Source organism: Gorilla gorilla, chromosome Y (assembly GCF_029281585.2).
Source record: "Gorilla gorilla gorilla isolate KB3781 chromosome Y, NHGRI_mGorGor1-v2.1_pri, whole genome shotgun sequence".
Classification (NCBI taxonomy): domain Eukaryota; kingdom Metazoa; phylum Chordata; class Mammalia; order Primates; family Hominidae; genus Gorilla; species Gorilla gorilla.
Genome location: NC_073248.2, coordinates 41,373,379 through 41,388,028, shown reverse-complemented (window position 1 = coordinate 41,388,028; position 14,650 = coordinate 41,373,379). Strand labels below are relative to the sequence as shown.

Genomic DNA, 14,650 nt, shown 5'->3' with positions numbered 1-14,650 from the left:
AACTAATAAATGTCCATGAAATCTTCACAATTTATGTTCATCTGTCATGGCTTCAGTGGGTCCCTCTGTTCAGGGTTCCTGACTTCCTCAAACAATGCTCTTTCCAAATAACCTTCCCCAATTGTTTCCCATTTCACCTGATAGTAATCACATCCTGTTGCAAAGGCCTAAAACTGTAAGGTCATCCTCGATGCTTTTATTTTCATCTCATCTTTTCCATTAATCCTCAAATTCTGCATGTTTTCTTTTTAAAATAGGTCCACAATCTAACCACTTTTCCCTATTTCTCCTGCTGTCACCCAGATACAGGTCATCCACATTTCTCCTCTGATTCACTCATCCCCTGTAGTGATCTTCTACCTTCCACCATAAATAAACCCACCATCCTTGTCCTTCTTAATTAAAATTAAATCACTAGATATTGTCACTACTTTCCACTAAAGCCAAAATATAAGTTCCATCAGTATGTGGATTTTTGTCTTTTGTCAGGTGAACTGGGGTAAACAATACCTGATATATTTGCAGTTAATTTGATCCTTTTTTCTTATTTATTTATTTATTTACCTATTTTTGGCCTGCAGTGGGGTGTGATTAAGTCTTGCTCTGTTGCTCAAGCTGGAGTGACAGGATCTCAGTTAACTGCAACCTCTGCCTCTCAGGTTCAAGCAATTCTCCTGTGTCAGCATCCTGAGTAGCTGGGAACACAGGGGACTGCCAGCCCAACTGGCAGTTCTTTTTTGATTTTTTTTTTTTTTGACATTTTTAGTACAGACGGGATTTCACCATGCTGGCCAGGCTGGTCTCAAACTCCTGACCTCAGGTGGTCCACCCGCCTTGGGCCCCCTGTATTGTTTCAATTACGGGTGTGATTAACCATGCCTGGCATGATCTCTATTCTAAAAGATTCACAGACATAATTTCCGCAACAGACTTATTATTTGGTCTTCTTATTAAACTGTGGAGATTGAAGCAATGAAAGGTTAAGCAATTTGTCTATATTATTTATCCTGCTGGTTTTATTAACAAACTAGATAATTCTGTGTGATTCTATTTATGTATAACAAGAATTAAAAGGTAAATTAAATTCTTCAGGTGTATGCTGAACAATTTATAATTTAATGCTGATATTCCTGACTTCTTTCCAGATTCTGAGTTTTGCTTTCTTATAAAAAAATGATTTAACATTTAGGGGCATAGTTAGAGGCATTATTTATAAGGAAAGCGTCATCCAACTACATGGCCTTTTCCTCCAGTTTTTGCTATGTAGACTGGAGAAAGCATTCTTTCTTATTCAATTCCAATTTTGAGTTTAGCTCACATTGTTTTTCAGTTGTTCAATTCCCTGCCACTTTATGTGACTGGGGCACATTCAGTACTTTTAACTTGCTTTTAAACACATATCTGTGTGTTTAACTTGCATCTACATTCCTGCTAAGGCTTGTAGTGCTCAAAACTTTCACTGAGGTTTCAACATGTTTTTAATTGAGAGATAACGCACAAACTATCATATTAGCCATTTTAAAGTACACACTCCATGATATTCTGGGTATTCCTAAAGGTGTACAATTATCACCACTTTTTAAATACAGATTTCCATCACCTGAAATAAATAAAAAAATACCACTGCACCCATTACCATTCAATCCCAGCTTCCCCATTTCCTAAAACCCTTGGTATCCAATAAGACATTTTCTGTCACTATGGATTTGCCTATTACAGACACTTCATATAGATGGACTCATACAATATGATGCTCTTTGTGACTTATAGCCTTGTGTTGTAGATTATCTTCAATGGGGCTATGCATAACAAACACCCATGAAAGATAAAGATAATGCCTCCTTCCAAGGCAGAGTGTCCTTTCTTTAAAATGCCAGCATTTCCTAAGCTTGAGATTTCTGAAACAGGCTTGATATTCTGTCCTATTTTTAAGCCAAGCATACTGATGGAAAAAAGTTCCAGTATTTTGTCTAAATTCTTTATCTTGGTGGTTTCACTATGAAATACATGAATTTGCATCAATTATATCAGATATATGGTAAGGGAATGTATGATGCGAATGCACTGCAAGGGTAGTGTCAGCCTAGGTCCACCTCCACATCAGGAGTTGATGGAAATATTTATATTGTGAATAATGCTACTACAAACATTCCTATACAAATTGGCATAAATATACCTTAATTTTTGGGAAATATGCTGAAGGTACATCCAATTATTTGAGAAACTACTAGACTGTTTTCTAAAGAAGCAACCTCACTTCACGTTCCCCATAGCAATTGGATGAGTTTCCCATTTTTTCCATATATTCAAAAACATCTGTCATTTATTTCTCATTACAATCCATTATATTCAATATAAACTTGTATCTCATTGTGGCTTGATTTTTCATTTTTCTGATAACTTATTATCTCTTCATATGCTTAGCTGTAGATTTGATGTGATAATGATAAAAAAATTAGCTGGACGTGGTGGCTGACACCTGTAATCTCAGCTACTGAGGAGGCTGAGGCAGGCGAATTGCTTGATCCTGGGAGGCTGAGGTTGCAGTGAGCCAAGATTGCACCATTGTACTACAGTTCGAATGAAAACAGAGAAACTCTGTCAAAAAAAAATTGTGGAAATTTTATATGAGATCTCATTTTTCTCTAACTTTCTGCTGTTCTAATATCCTGTCATTTTCTCTATCTAATAAGTTGAGCTTATAATACTTTTTCTTTTGCAGGGTAGTGTTAAAACACAGGTGAAATGAGTGCTGATTAGCAGATATAAAGAGGCCACACTGGGGTAAGAAAAGAGTTGTGTGCCTTTCATTTCAACAGCCATTTAACTCAAAAAGGTCAGCATCACTAATTATTAGGGAAATGAAAATCAGAATCACAATGAGATATCATCTGAGGCCGGACAAAATGGAGATTACTAAAAAGCCAGGAAACAACAGATGGTAGTGAGTTAGTGCAGTCATAGCAATGCTTTTACACTGTTGTTAGGAGTGTAAATCAGTACGGACATTGTGGAAAAGTGTGTAGTAATTCATCAGATATTTAGAACCAGAAATACCACTGGACTCAGCAATTTCATTACTGGGTATATAGCTCCCTTTCAAAATAAGCCATTCTAGTTTAAGTATACATGGATGTGTATGTTTATTACAGCACTAATCACAATAGCAAAGACATTGAATTAACTCAAATGCCCATCAGTAACAGACTAGATAAAGAAAGCATGACACATATACATCATGAAATAATATGCAGCCACTAAAATGAAAGAAATCATGTTCTCTGAAGGGAGATGGATGAAGCTGGAAGCCATCATCCTCAGAAAACTAACAGAGAAACAAAAAAACAAGCACTCCATGCTCACAATCATTAAACGTTCACACTGAACATTAAAGACACACAGAACAGCTTTCAACTTGGTCTGTCCGGGGGCAGAGAAAAAAAGAGCTTCAGAATAAATAGCTTATTTATGTGGGGCTGAATACCTCGGTGACGGGTTAATAGTTGCAGTGAACAATCATGGAACAAGTTTACCTATGAAATAAACTAGTATGCCCTGCATATGTACCCTGGAACTTAATATAAAATGAAATTGAGTACATTAAATAAGAAAAGCTTTCTTTTTGTAGAGGTGAGGTTATAGTAACTTTGAAATGTGTGCCACACTTTATTTAAGACATTTTTGTAATTGCAGTTCGAAGTTGCCAGAAACTACATTGAAAAGTAAATAAGTAGTATATCTCAATTCTTAATTGATTGAATTTATTTTCTTTTATTTTTATAAAGGAATCTCACACTGTCTCTTTGGCTGGAGTACAGCAGTGCAATCTTGGCACACTGCAAACACCTGTTTCCTGGTTTCAAGTGATTATTCTGCCTGAACTTCTTGATTAGCTTAGATTACAGGTGAGCACGGCTACACCTGGTGGGGTTTCACCATATTGGCCAGGCCTGTGTCAAGCTCCTGGCTTCAAGTATGCTGCCTGCCTTGGCCTCCAAAAGTGCTGGAATTACAGGTGTGAGCCACCACACCTGTCCCTTGATTGAATTTCTAATTGAGAAAAAATCCATCTTGCAAAAACTTATTTTTTATATTATATTTTTGATGTATTTCTTTATATGCTTCATAATTCAAGAAAAATAATGTAATTGTAATGCCTTTTATTATTATTGAAAATAAATTTATTTCCATTAATATGTAATTTAAAAAGTAGGTTAATTTAGAATGTTATTTTTGTTTTGGGTAAAGTTCTCAGGTTTTAGAAATTTCTTCAACAATCTAATTTTGGAAATGAATTACATTCATTGACTGTTCTTGGGTTTTTTGAAATGATTTTTCTTTGGAACAAAATTCAAAATTGTTTCAAGATATAATGAGATGTTTATGTCAAATAAACATAAAAGTATTTTCTTGAAAAGACATATTTTTCATAACACATTTTCTACTAATAACATGTGATTTCTTTTTCTAACTTACTAGGAATTAATTGATGTTGTTGTCTTCGCTGCATCAAAAGCTTAACTGTAATGTATAAGAAATAAACAACTGCCAGAAGAGCCAGCACTTCCAGTCTGTTCCTCTTCCATTACCACCAGTCCTGGTTTTGATCTACTTGTAGCACCAGCTATTGGCTGTGTAAAGAACCTCAAAAAGATAGTAGACTGTTTGAATGCAATATATTACAGAGAGAAAGCAACAACTAGTGAATTTTTACATTACAAAGCTGTTTTTCTTCATTAATAATAGTTTACTTTGAAAGCCTATTTTTTATTTAGAAGAAATTAACTCATAGTTTTCTTGCTTGTTTGTTTTTGATCAACTAGTTTAACGTTTTGTAGCCATCAGGTATATATTTAAAACCGTTTATGTCAGCCAATATTAAATTTTAAAAAATATGTGTATTTCTTAAGTGCTCCCCTATACTTGGTGTTGGTAACCAAAGTGGGTTTTATTGAATCACATGTTAAAAAATACTGAAACCTCAGAGTATCCAGAAGCCAAATTTAATGGTCCAAATTTTATATTTAAAATGTGTGCATTAAAATGATTTTTATAACCCAAACCTCAAAGTTACTTAATGTTATTTTAGTAAAATTCTAAGAGAGGTATGGATTTAAAAATCATAATGTGAGAAGAAAACTTTTGAGTGAATTTTATTACTTCTAAATGTCCACATAAGTCCAACAAAGTAAGTATCAATGTTCAAATCTTACACAGAACAGAAACTCAGGCTGGGAGTTAATATAAGTAAATCAGCAAATGATAACAAAATTCAGTTTATTTTAAGAGAAAACCAAGGATTAATAATACAGTTAACACAGCATTCTGTACAGATCTTTAATTGATGAATGTGAAATTCTATTTGTTTACGTTTTTCTCTGGGTGAGTATATTTTCTAGCATATTGTAGGAGTTTCTAGCTAAACTCACCACTTAAAAAGTCAGATCTTTATTTGTCTCGTGAGATCTATGTAAAGAGAAGAGTTTCCCCTCTTAAAAACGCCTTGTATGTTAATTTATTTAACAATTGAATTGGCATAGTTTATATATGTATATATATATTCAAAAGACATTTTTTAAAATAAATGCTTTTTTAAACAAACAAACAGATGTAATGGCATTAAACTATGTACCTAAGGGGTCTGAAGTTAAAAATCTGTAATGGTCACTTGATTTGTTGTTAGTATGAAAATTCAAAGTACTCTTTCAAAATGGCTGTGATGATAAATGAGTTGTTGTCAATATTAATTTGTCACGTGATGGAAAGAAGAGTGGGCAGAATTATGATTTTCATAGTACAAGCATTGTTTTTTCTTCTGATCTCAGGTTGTGAAGCAGTTTTTGAGTGGGAATATCTGCTCTCTGTTAGATCTCACCTGCCAGAAAGACTTGTAGGACTCAAAAATGCTGGTGCTACTTATCATATGAATTCTGTGATCCAGCAGCCACATATATCTATATGCATGTTATAGATATACATACGTGTGTGTATGTGTTTCCCGCCACACTGGAAACAGTATTCTTGCAATTGAATGCATAGGTAAAAATATAGATAATGATTGTTTGAAGATGAGAAGCAGAACAGTGAGGTAAATTCTAATTATTAATTACTAATAGTTTGAAGATTCTGATAGCAGCTACGGTTTTTCTCTCTGCAATTATTCTTCTTTAAAAGAATTTGTGGAAAGTACATTTTCATAATGTGGCTTAAATCGCTAAGAAACTATGACTACTATATTTATATTGTCTGTGTTTCATAAGCTGTGCTTATTTTTAAAATTCTCTAATATGTTTTTATGAAATTAGAGCTTTTTCTGCTAAAGAATCAAATGTGTTCTTCAAATTATGTTACATGATTTTGTAAAAAATATTAGTTAAGAGTTACCATAACACTGCCTATGAAAAGTTTAATTTGAACATACAGCAGTAAAAAATTAGGTTATAGTGGAGATCACCTATTTAGGATATACCTCCAAATAAGTAAACATAGAATATCTAAATTTTGGTAATGTTTATATTCAAGATCTTTATTATTATTATTATGAATTTTACTTTTTGTGTAGATATTGATAGAAACTAAATTAAAAAATCAGAATAGTTTTACTGTAATAAATTGTTTTCCTACAATTTCTTCATTTTTTCCTTTCGGTTGGCAGAAATAGTTTGTCTTTCAGTTACCAGTGTCTCAGCACTTAATGATTTATAGAAATTACAAAACACACACTTTCTTCCTCTTTCTTAGACCCAGAAAATTATATCATCCAGCATTGCAGTTGGGGTAGCTTTACTTTTAGTAGAATCTTCATATGGGATGTTCACCAATACTTAATTAACCGGCACTATTGGAAGAAAAGTTGGAAGGTAATTTCTGACACGATAGCCTGTGTTACTCCTAGAGGGTTGAATTTAACACATATAGAGATGGTTATTCACAACAGCAAGAAGCAAAAGAAACAGAATATAAAATTTCAAATTAGGTATCTTACCTTTGGACTGGGTTGCTTGTGATTTATGTTGTCTCATTACTGTACTGTGGCATGTATATCTGCCTTGTTCCTTTTTCTATGCAATGAGCTTCTCTAGGGCAGGAACTGGGGATTGTTTATTTCTTCATCACAAACCTATGACACAACGAAAACAATAAACCCCTCAGATACTTGGAAAGCAACTGTACTTTGTTCTATGGCTACAATCATGTTTTGACTTTTGGAGCTTCTGTCTATGCCCCCCACCCCATCCTTCCGAAACTAGGGTTAATAGGTATATTTATTCAGTGTTAATAATTCTGATTTCATCATGTAAATAATCTTATGTAATTTGGAAAATGCATTATTCCCAGAAGAACATACAGAACCCTACAGAGACTAAGTAACTTGTTCCCCCAAAGTTACTTATTCCCCAAAGTTACTCATGGCAGACGACTCATTTGTCTTACTCCTGCCTGCTTGAACAAATTTTACTATATTATATTATCTCCAGTGTAGGTTATTGTTTTATGATTCTTTTATGATAACTATTCTGTAAACCCAGTTATAATAGTCTATATTTGAACTCAGCAATAAGAGTAAAAAATAAAAAGTAACTTAAGTGTTTTGAAAATTAGGAGTATACAAAATGTATATAATTTTATTCAGCAAGTTTTTTATTTGTTTCAACTTCTTTCCTTGTATTTATAAAGTTAAATGAGTGCATTACTGATTTTTTTAGCCTTTAATGTTGATCCCCAAGATAATTTATCAGAATATTTTTATTAATTGGAAGACAAATCAGAGTTAATAAAGACAGGAGATAGAAGAGTACAATATTTGTGTCCTAAGACATCTTCAAGACATCTTTGTTCATTGAGCTGTTTTCAAAGTACAATCCTATGTACCCAAAGAATTTTGGTAACAGTTAAGTTAAATTTTAGGTGAGTGATTATTTCAGTTGTATAAAAGCCTCATTAAGTTAACTAAACACTACCAAGGCAAAATACTTCATTTAAGACACATTATTTTAAGTGAAATTTGCCAGGAAATATAAAGGACAAGATTGGTTGTTTCTATTCATATGTGAGAAATAACAAAGTTGATCTCACATAGGTAGAGAATAGAATGACAGATTATTATGGGCTGTGAAAGACATTAAGCAAATAAATAGTTAGTTAATGTGTACAAACTAGAAAGAATAGGTTCTAAAGTTTGATTGTATAGGAGGGAGGTTATAGGTATGAATAATTTATTACAGATTTCATAATAACTAGAAGTTTAGATTTGGAAAGTTCTTGAAACAAATATGTCATATATGTCAGAAATCACTAATATACCAATTACCAATAAGCCATTTAAAAATTTGGTCATTGCTCATTGTGTGCATGTATCAAGATAATAGTTCTACATTGTAAATATGGAAAATTATAATGTATCAGTTTAAAAAATTATAAATAGTGGTCTGTTTAAATAAGAAATTTCACTAAATGTGGCCATTTCTGAATTGTAAAAAGTTCTTTCTCTCCACACATTCAGACTTTGTGATCCAAATTCTGATTTTAGAAGTACTTGCAACATGTTCTTGGGCAGACTGAGGACATGGCAGAAAAGCCACACATGTCCCTCTTCAGAATTAGCTGGAAATTGTGGTCCAGGGCGCCCCTGGATGCCATGAAACAATATGTGCCATTGGAAAGATAATTACTGGGTTTTCTTGCCTTAGTGTTGAGACAGCTTCTTTGACTGAAGACCATAAAATAATTATAAAACTTGCAACACGTATAAAGTGTTGGGAAAATTAGAGAAACAGTCTAATGAGGAAGTGCTCAGAAGACTTTCAAATACCATAAGAAGATGGTTTTATAGAGGAAAATATTACCAGGGAAGTGCAACGAGGTGATAATCCTGTTCAAGAGCAGGCAGTCTGGTATTTTCTAGCATGTAGGTTGCAATAACCTCAGGAATTACTGGATCCCACTGTCAGATGGGCAATGCCCTTTGAAAAGCTCCCTATTGACAACAACAACCTCCTTAGTTGATGAATGGCAGTTTCAAAGTGAATGTATAATGTCCTGTTGGCAGGCACTCATAGAGACCAGAAAGGAAGACCAATTGAAGATTGAATGAGTAAATTAGCTCAATGATTGAACTGTATGCTATTAAATGATTGTTTTATAAAGGCAATTGTTTGAATTCATGAGTCGTAAACAATAATCAGTATCCTGGCCACGTGAACAATAGAAAACTGGACTGTCAAACAGATGCCAGTATGTGATACACGGACTTTCAATGCGGTGAAACATATCCTGGCATCCACTTAATAGTAGAAATTTAAGGGGTACCTTAAATAAGGACATGTTGATCCCCATTTGAAGAATCTTCTGAAGGATGATTGGGAGGTCATTAGAAACAGGATATCATGATGTAGTCCCTTGAGGTGGCAACCTTAAAGAGGTGCAGCAGTAATGCAGAAACGGGATTAATCTAAACATACTTCTTTCGTACTTTCTAAGGAACAGAAATTCCAAAATCTAAGTCTAGGCCAGAAGAGAAACATAGACCGCAAATAGCAACAGTCCATATAGGAAGACACATGACATAGTTGGATTACAATATACCAATATCAGTAGCCCTGATAGTGTATTTATAGGTCTTGACTAATGTAGACTGCATTTTGCATTCATGGTGTTCAATGCTAATGCTTATATACTATAAAAAGATAAAAACATAATATATTGTAACCAGTTCAAACAAATGAATTGCTGATCCTTACACTATGCAACACACTTCATATCCTACTGTTTCCAACATGGGCATACAGATATTACATCAAATACAAAATTATATTAATTATTTAAAATCAGAAGGCACTTTTATCTTCAGTAAACCCTACATCTAATGACAAAAGCTTTAAAATAATATAGAAATAAACTAGGAGACTTACTGCTTTCAAGGAAAATTGTGATTGACTAGCAAAACAGTCAGAAATCTTGGCACAATGGTGCTTCAAATTACTGTGGATTCTGATAATATGCACTTTACTGGAATTAGGTGAAGTGAATTTTAGAAGCATCCCTTAGTAAATTCTACCACAAAAGTGCCCCAGCACAAAAAAATACAATCTACCATGCTCCAAACATTGTGACATATGAAAAGTGTGTATATTGGTTGTAATATTTAAGAATTTCTATTAAAAATATGGCAATATCTTTATCTCAGCAAGAAATTAAGCTATCAAACATTAAAGGTGAAGAATGTGTAGAATTAAAATCTGCTTGTTTTTTACATTTTTTCCCGTCTTTGATTTTTTCTGGTTATAAAAAATAAGGTTTCTGAGCAATAGAGCTGTTACTCTGGACAACTGCTGTAATTTAGGTAATTCCAATTTTTGGCTACATGAACTTGGTGAGAAGTCATGCTAAATGTTATAGCACACTAAAATCTGTTAAATGATTAACCTGGCTGGGTGTCATGACTCAAAATAATCCCATCACTTTGAGAGGCTGAGGAGGGTGGATCGTGAGGTCAGGAGATCCAGACCACCCTGGCTAACAAGGTGAAACCTTGTCTCTACCAAAAATACAAAATTATCCAGGTGTGGTGGCACATGCATTTAATCCCAGCTACTTGGGAGGCTGAGGCAGGAGAATCACTTGAACTCCTGGGGTGGAAGTTGCAGTGAGCCAAGATCACAACCATTGCACTCCAGCCCAGGCAACAAGAGTGAAACTCCATCAAAAAAAAAAAAAAAAAAGAAAAGAAAGAAAGAAAGGAAAGAAGAAAGGAACAAAAGAAAAAACAAAGGAAGAAAGAAGGAAAGGAAGAAAGAAAAGAAAGAAAGAAAGAAAGAAAGAAAGAAAGAAAGAAAGAAAGAAAGAAAGAAAGAAAGAAAAAGAGAAAGAGAAAAGATAAGACAAGAAAAGAGAAGGCTGCATTACTCACGTTGTGGCTAATCTTCCCAGAAAATTTTAACAAAAATATTCATTTTAACTTAGAAGTTTTCATAAATGGTGTTTATTTATATTTTGATCAGTGTTTGCTTTTTAGCAAACTTTGTATTAAAGCCCATAAAATGGTTAATTTTTGCTGTCTCTAGATTTTGAGAAAGAATAAATAAATCACTTTATGCTCTTATTGAAATATCACAAATTTTTATGAACTACGACAAGGTAGTACCTATTGACAAAGAAAATATCACAAGGGTAAAATAAAACATGACCACACTTAAAGTATTCTCCTTCTGATCATCTTGCCAAACCTGTACTATATAATTTTTCTCTTTTTCTTTTCTAGTAGGTGCTTGATACAATTTTTTTAATTAGACTTTAAGTTTTGGGGTACATGTGCACAAAGTGAAGGTTAGTTACATATGTACACATGTGCCATGCTGGTGTGCTGCACCCATTAACTTGTCGTTTAACATTAGGTATATCTCCAAATGCTATCCCTCCCCACTCACCCCATCCCAAAACAGTCCCCAGTGTGTGATGTTTCCCTTCCTGTGTCCATGTGTTCTCATTGTTCAATTCACACCTATGAGTGAGAATATGCAGTGTTTGGTTTTTTGTCCTTACGATAGTTTGCTGAGAATGATGGTTTCCAGCTTCATCCATGTCCCTACAAAGGACATGAATTCATCAGGTTTTATGGCTGCATAGTATTCCATGGTGTGTATGTGCCACATTTTCTTAGTCTATCATTGTTGGATATTTGGCTTGGTTCCAAGTCTTTGCTGTTGTGAATAGTGCCGCAATAAACATACCTGTGCATGTGTCTTTAAAGAAGCAAGATTTATAATCCTTTGGGTATATACCCAGTAATGGGATGGCTGGATCAAATGATCTTTCTAGTTCTAGATCGCTGAGGAATCGCCACACTGACTTCCACAATGGTTGAACTAGTTTACAGTCCCACTAACACTGTAAAAGTGTTCCTACTTCTCCACATCCTCTCCAGCACCTGTTGTTTCCTGACTTTTTAATGATTGCCATTCTAACTGGTGTGAGATGGTATCTCATTGTGGTTTTGATTTGCATTTCTCTGATAGCCAGTGATGATGAGCATTTTTTCACGTGTCTTTTGGCTGCATAAATGTCTTCTTTTGAAAAGAGTCTGTACATATTTTTGCCCACTTTTTGGTGGTGTTTTTTTTTCTTCTTGTAAATGTGTTAGAGTTCATTATAGATTCTGGATATTAGCCCTTTATCAGATGAGTAGATTGCAAAATTTTTCTCCCATTTTGTAGGTTGCCTGATCACTCTGATGGTAGTTTCTTTTGCTGTGCACAACTCTTTAGTTGAATTAGATCCCATTTGTTAATTCTGGCTTTTGTTGCCATTGCTTGTGGTGTTTTAGACATGAAGTCCTTGCACATGCCTATGTCCCGAATGGTATTGCCTTGGTTTTCTTCTAGGGATTTTATGGTTTTAGGTCTCACATTTAAGTTTTTAATCCATCTTGAATTAATTTTTATATAAGGTGCAAGGAAGGCACCCAGTTTCAGCTTTCTACATACGGCTAGCCTGTTTTCCCAGCACCATTTATTAAATAGGGAATACTTTCCCCATTTCTTGTTTTTGTCAGGTTTGTCAAAGATCAGATAGTTGTAGATATGTGGCATTATTTCTGAGGGCTCTGTTCTGTTCCATTGGTCTATATCTCTGTTTTGGTACCAATACCATGCTGTTTTGGTTACTGTAGCCTTGTACTATAGTTTGAAGTCAGGTAGTTTGATGCCTCCAGCTTTGTTCTTTTGGCTTAGGATTAACTTGGCAATGTGGGCTATTTCTTGGTTCCATATGAACTTTAAAGTAGTTTTTCCAAATTCTTTGAAGAAAGTCATTTGTAGCTTGATGGGGATGGCATTGAATCTATAAATTGCCTTAGGCAGTATGGCCATTTTCATGATACTGATTCTTCCTACCCATGAGCATGGAAGGTTCTTCTATTTGTTTGTATCCTCTTATTTCATTGAACAGTGGTTTGTAGTTCTGCTTGTAGAGGACCTCCACGTCCCTTGTAAGCTGGATTCCTAGGTATTGTATTCTCTTTGAAGCAATTGTGAATGGGATTTCACTCATGATTTGGCCCTATGTCTGTTATTGGCATATAAGAATGCTTGTGATTTTTGCACATTGATTGTGTATCCTGAGACTTTGCTGAAGTTGCCTATCAGCTTAAGGAGATTTGGGGCTGAGACAATGGGGTTTTCTAGATATGTAATCACGTCATCTGCAAACAGGGACAATTTGACTTCCTCTTTTCCTAATTGAATAACCTTTATTTCTTTCGATAATTTTTTTATTAATTTGAAGTCACAGCTGATATGTTACCAAATATGTAAGAAAATAAAATTGAAGACCATATAAGTAAAGATCAAAATGAGTTTGAAAAAGAAAAATAAAAAGTTTATGTATGTATGTGTGTATTTATTTTTACCTGTTGATACATAAAGCCTGTTGGATGAGGACATAATGTAGCATCTTCTGTTGGAGAGCACTTAGTGCTCATCTAAGGAATCTTGATTATCTGGCTTCAAATTCAAAATATGTAAAAAGATTGACAATTTTATTATGAAAGTAACGTTATACTTTATATTTAATTTTCTTCATTTAGAATAAACTTTTAAGAAATGCAAAAAAAGCTGGCATCTTTAACATCTTCACAACTCCTGCAAATTATTTATAATTCAGGGAAAAATCTGAATTATTTTAGCTATATAATTTCTAGACCATTTCATACCAGTCGTTTCCAAAAGAAAACCTACTTTTTAAGGTCAAAGAAATCAATGTTAACCATTTAATAAAATAAGTACTTTTAAGGGAAATATTAATACATAATCATTGGCTTACACATTTAACAATGACTTCTCTTTTTCCCAGATTTATCTGCTTCCTTTGGGTGCTGCCCCTCATCTCCTCATATGGACTCAGTTTGCAAGGTTTTGCAAGTGTCATCCTAACACTATTTGAACTGCCTAAGAAATAACCATTTGATGTTTTATTGTTTTGTGCTGGAGATCAACTTTTGTAGGCATACTGAATTGTTTCCAGTATATGGTCTAGTTTCAAGTTTCTACATCCGCTAAACAAGTCATTTTTCTTTTCTTTTCTGTTTTTTTCTTTTTTCCACGTGAAAGTGCAAACACAGTCCTTCATTTCCATAAATTATGCAGTTGAGTTTCCCACAATTTTGTAAATCTCAGGGGTCGGCACATCCAGAGTGCAATAGATCAGCCTTGCCCTGGGAAGTTGGATTCCTAGGTATCTCCCCTGTCAGGGAAGTATCCATTTTCTTTTTAAGACTTCCATTATCCTTTGAAAGAAAATACAACTATAAATGTAATAGAAGTTACAATAATTTTCAGTATCAGCTTAAAATGTCAATTTCAATCATCCATGATTATTCTCTTCTATAAAAGTTCTTAACTCTGACACAGGCTTCCACAAAATTGTAAGAAAAAACACTATGGTAAACAATGAAACAACCGTTAAATAAAACTACAATACATTTTATACACTGATATGCTCATTTTTGATAATGACTCTTAGAGTGTTTTATTGTATCTAACAGTCATTTTCGGTCGCTGGAATTTTATTATATGCACTATGAGCTTTAAAATAAGCAGATGAAAATAATGTGTAATATCTAGTTGTAGCTAATATTTTATTGCCTAATATGTGC

General features: G+C 33.9%; 1 long non-coding RNA gene and 1 pseudogene across 1 annotated transcript; both read right to left on the bottom strand.

Annotated features, from left to right (window-relative positions):
- Window positions 1-4,539: 4,539 nt before the first annotated feature.
- Window positions 4,540-9,413, bottom strand: LOC129530209 (uncharacterized). Its single transcript, XR_008675757.1, has 3 exons — window positions 9,310-9,413; window positions 6,986-7,120; window positions 4,540-4,644 (listed from the first exon to the last, which is right to left on the bottom strand). It is a non-coding gene; the product is annotated as an uncharacterized lncRNA (long non-coding RNA).
- A 4,686-nt stretch (window positions 9,414-14,099) lies between these two features.
- On the bottom strand, window positions 14,100-14,253 carry LOC129530446 (uncharacterized; annotated as a pseudogene).
- Window positions 14,254-14,650: the final 397 nt, after the last annotated feature.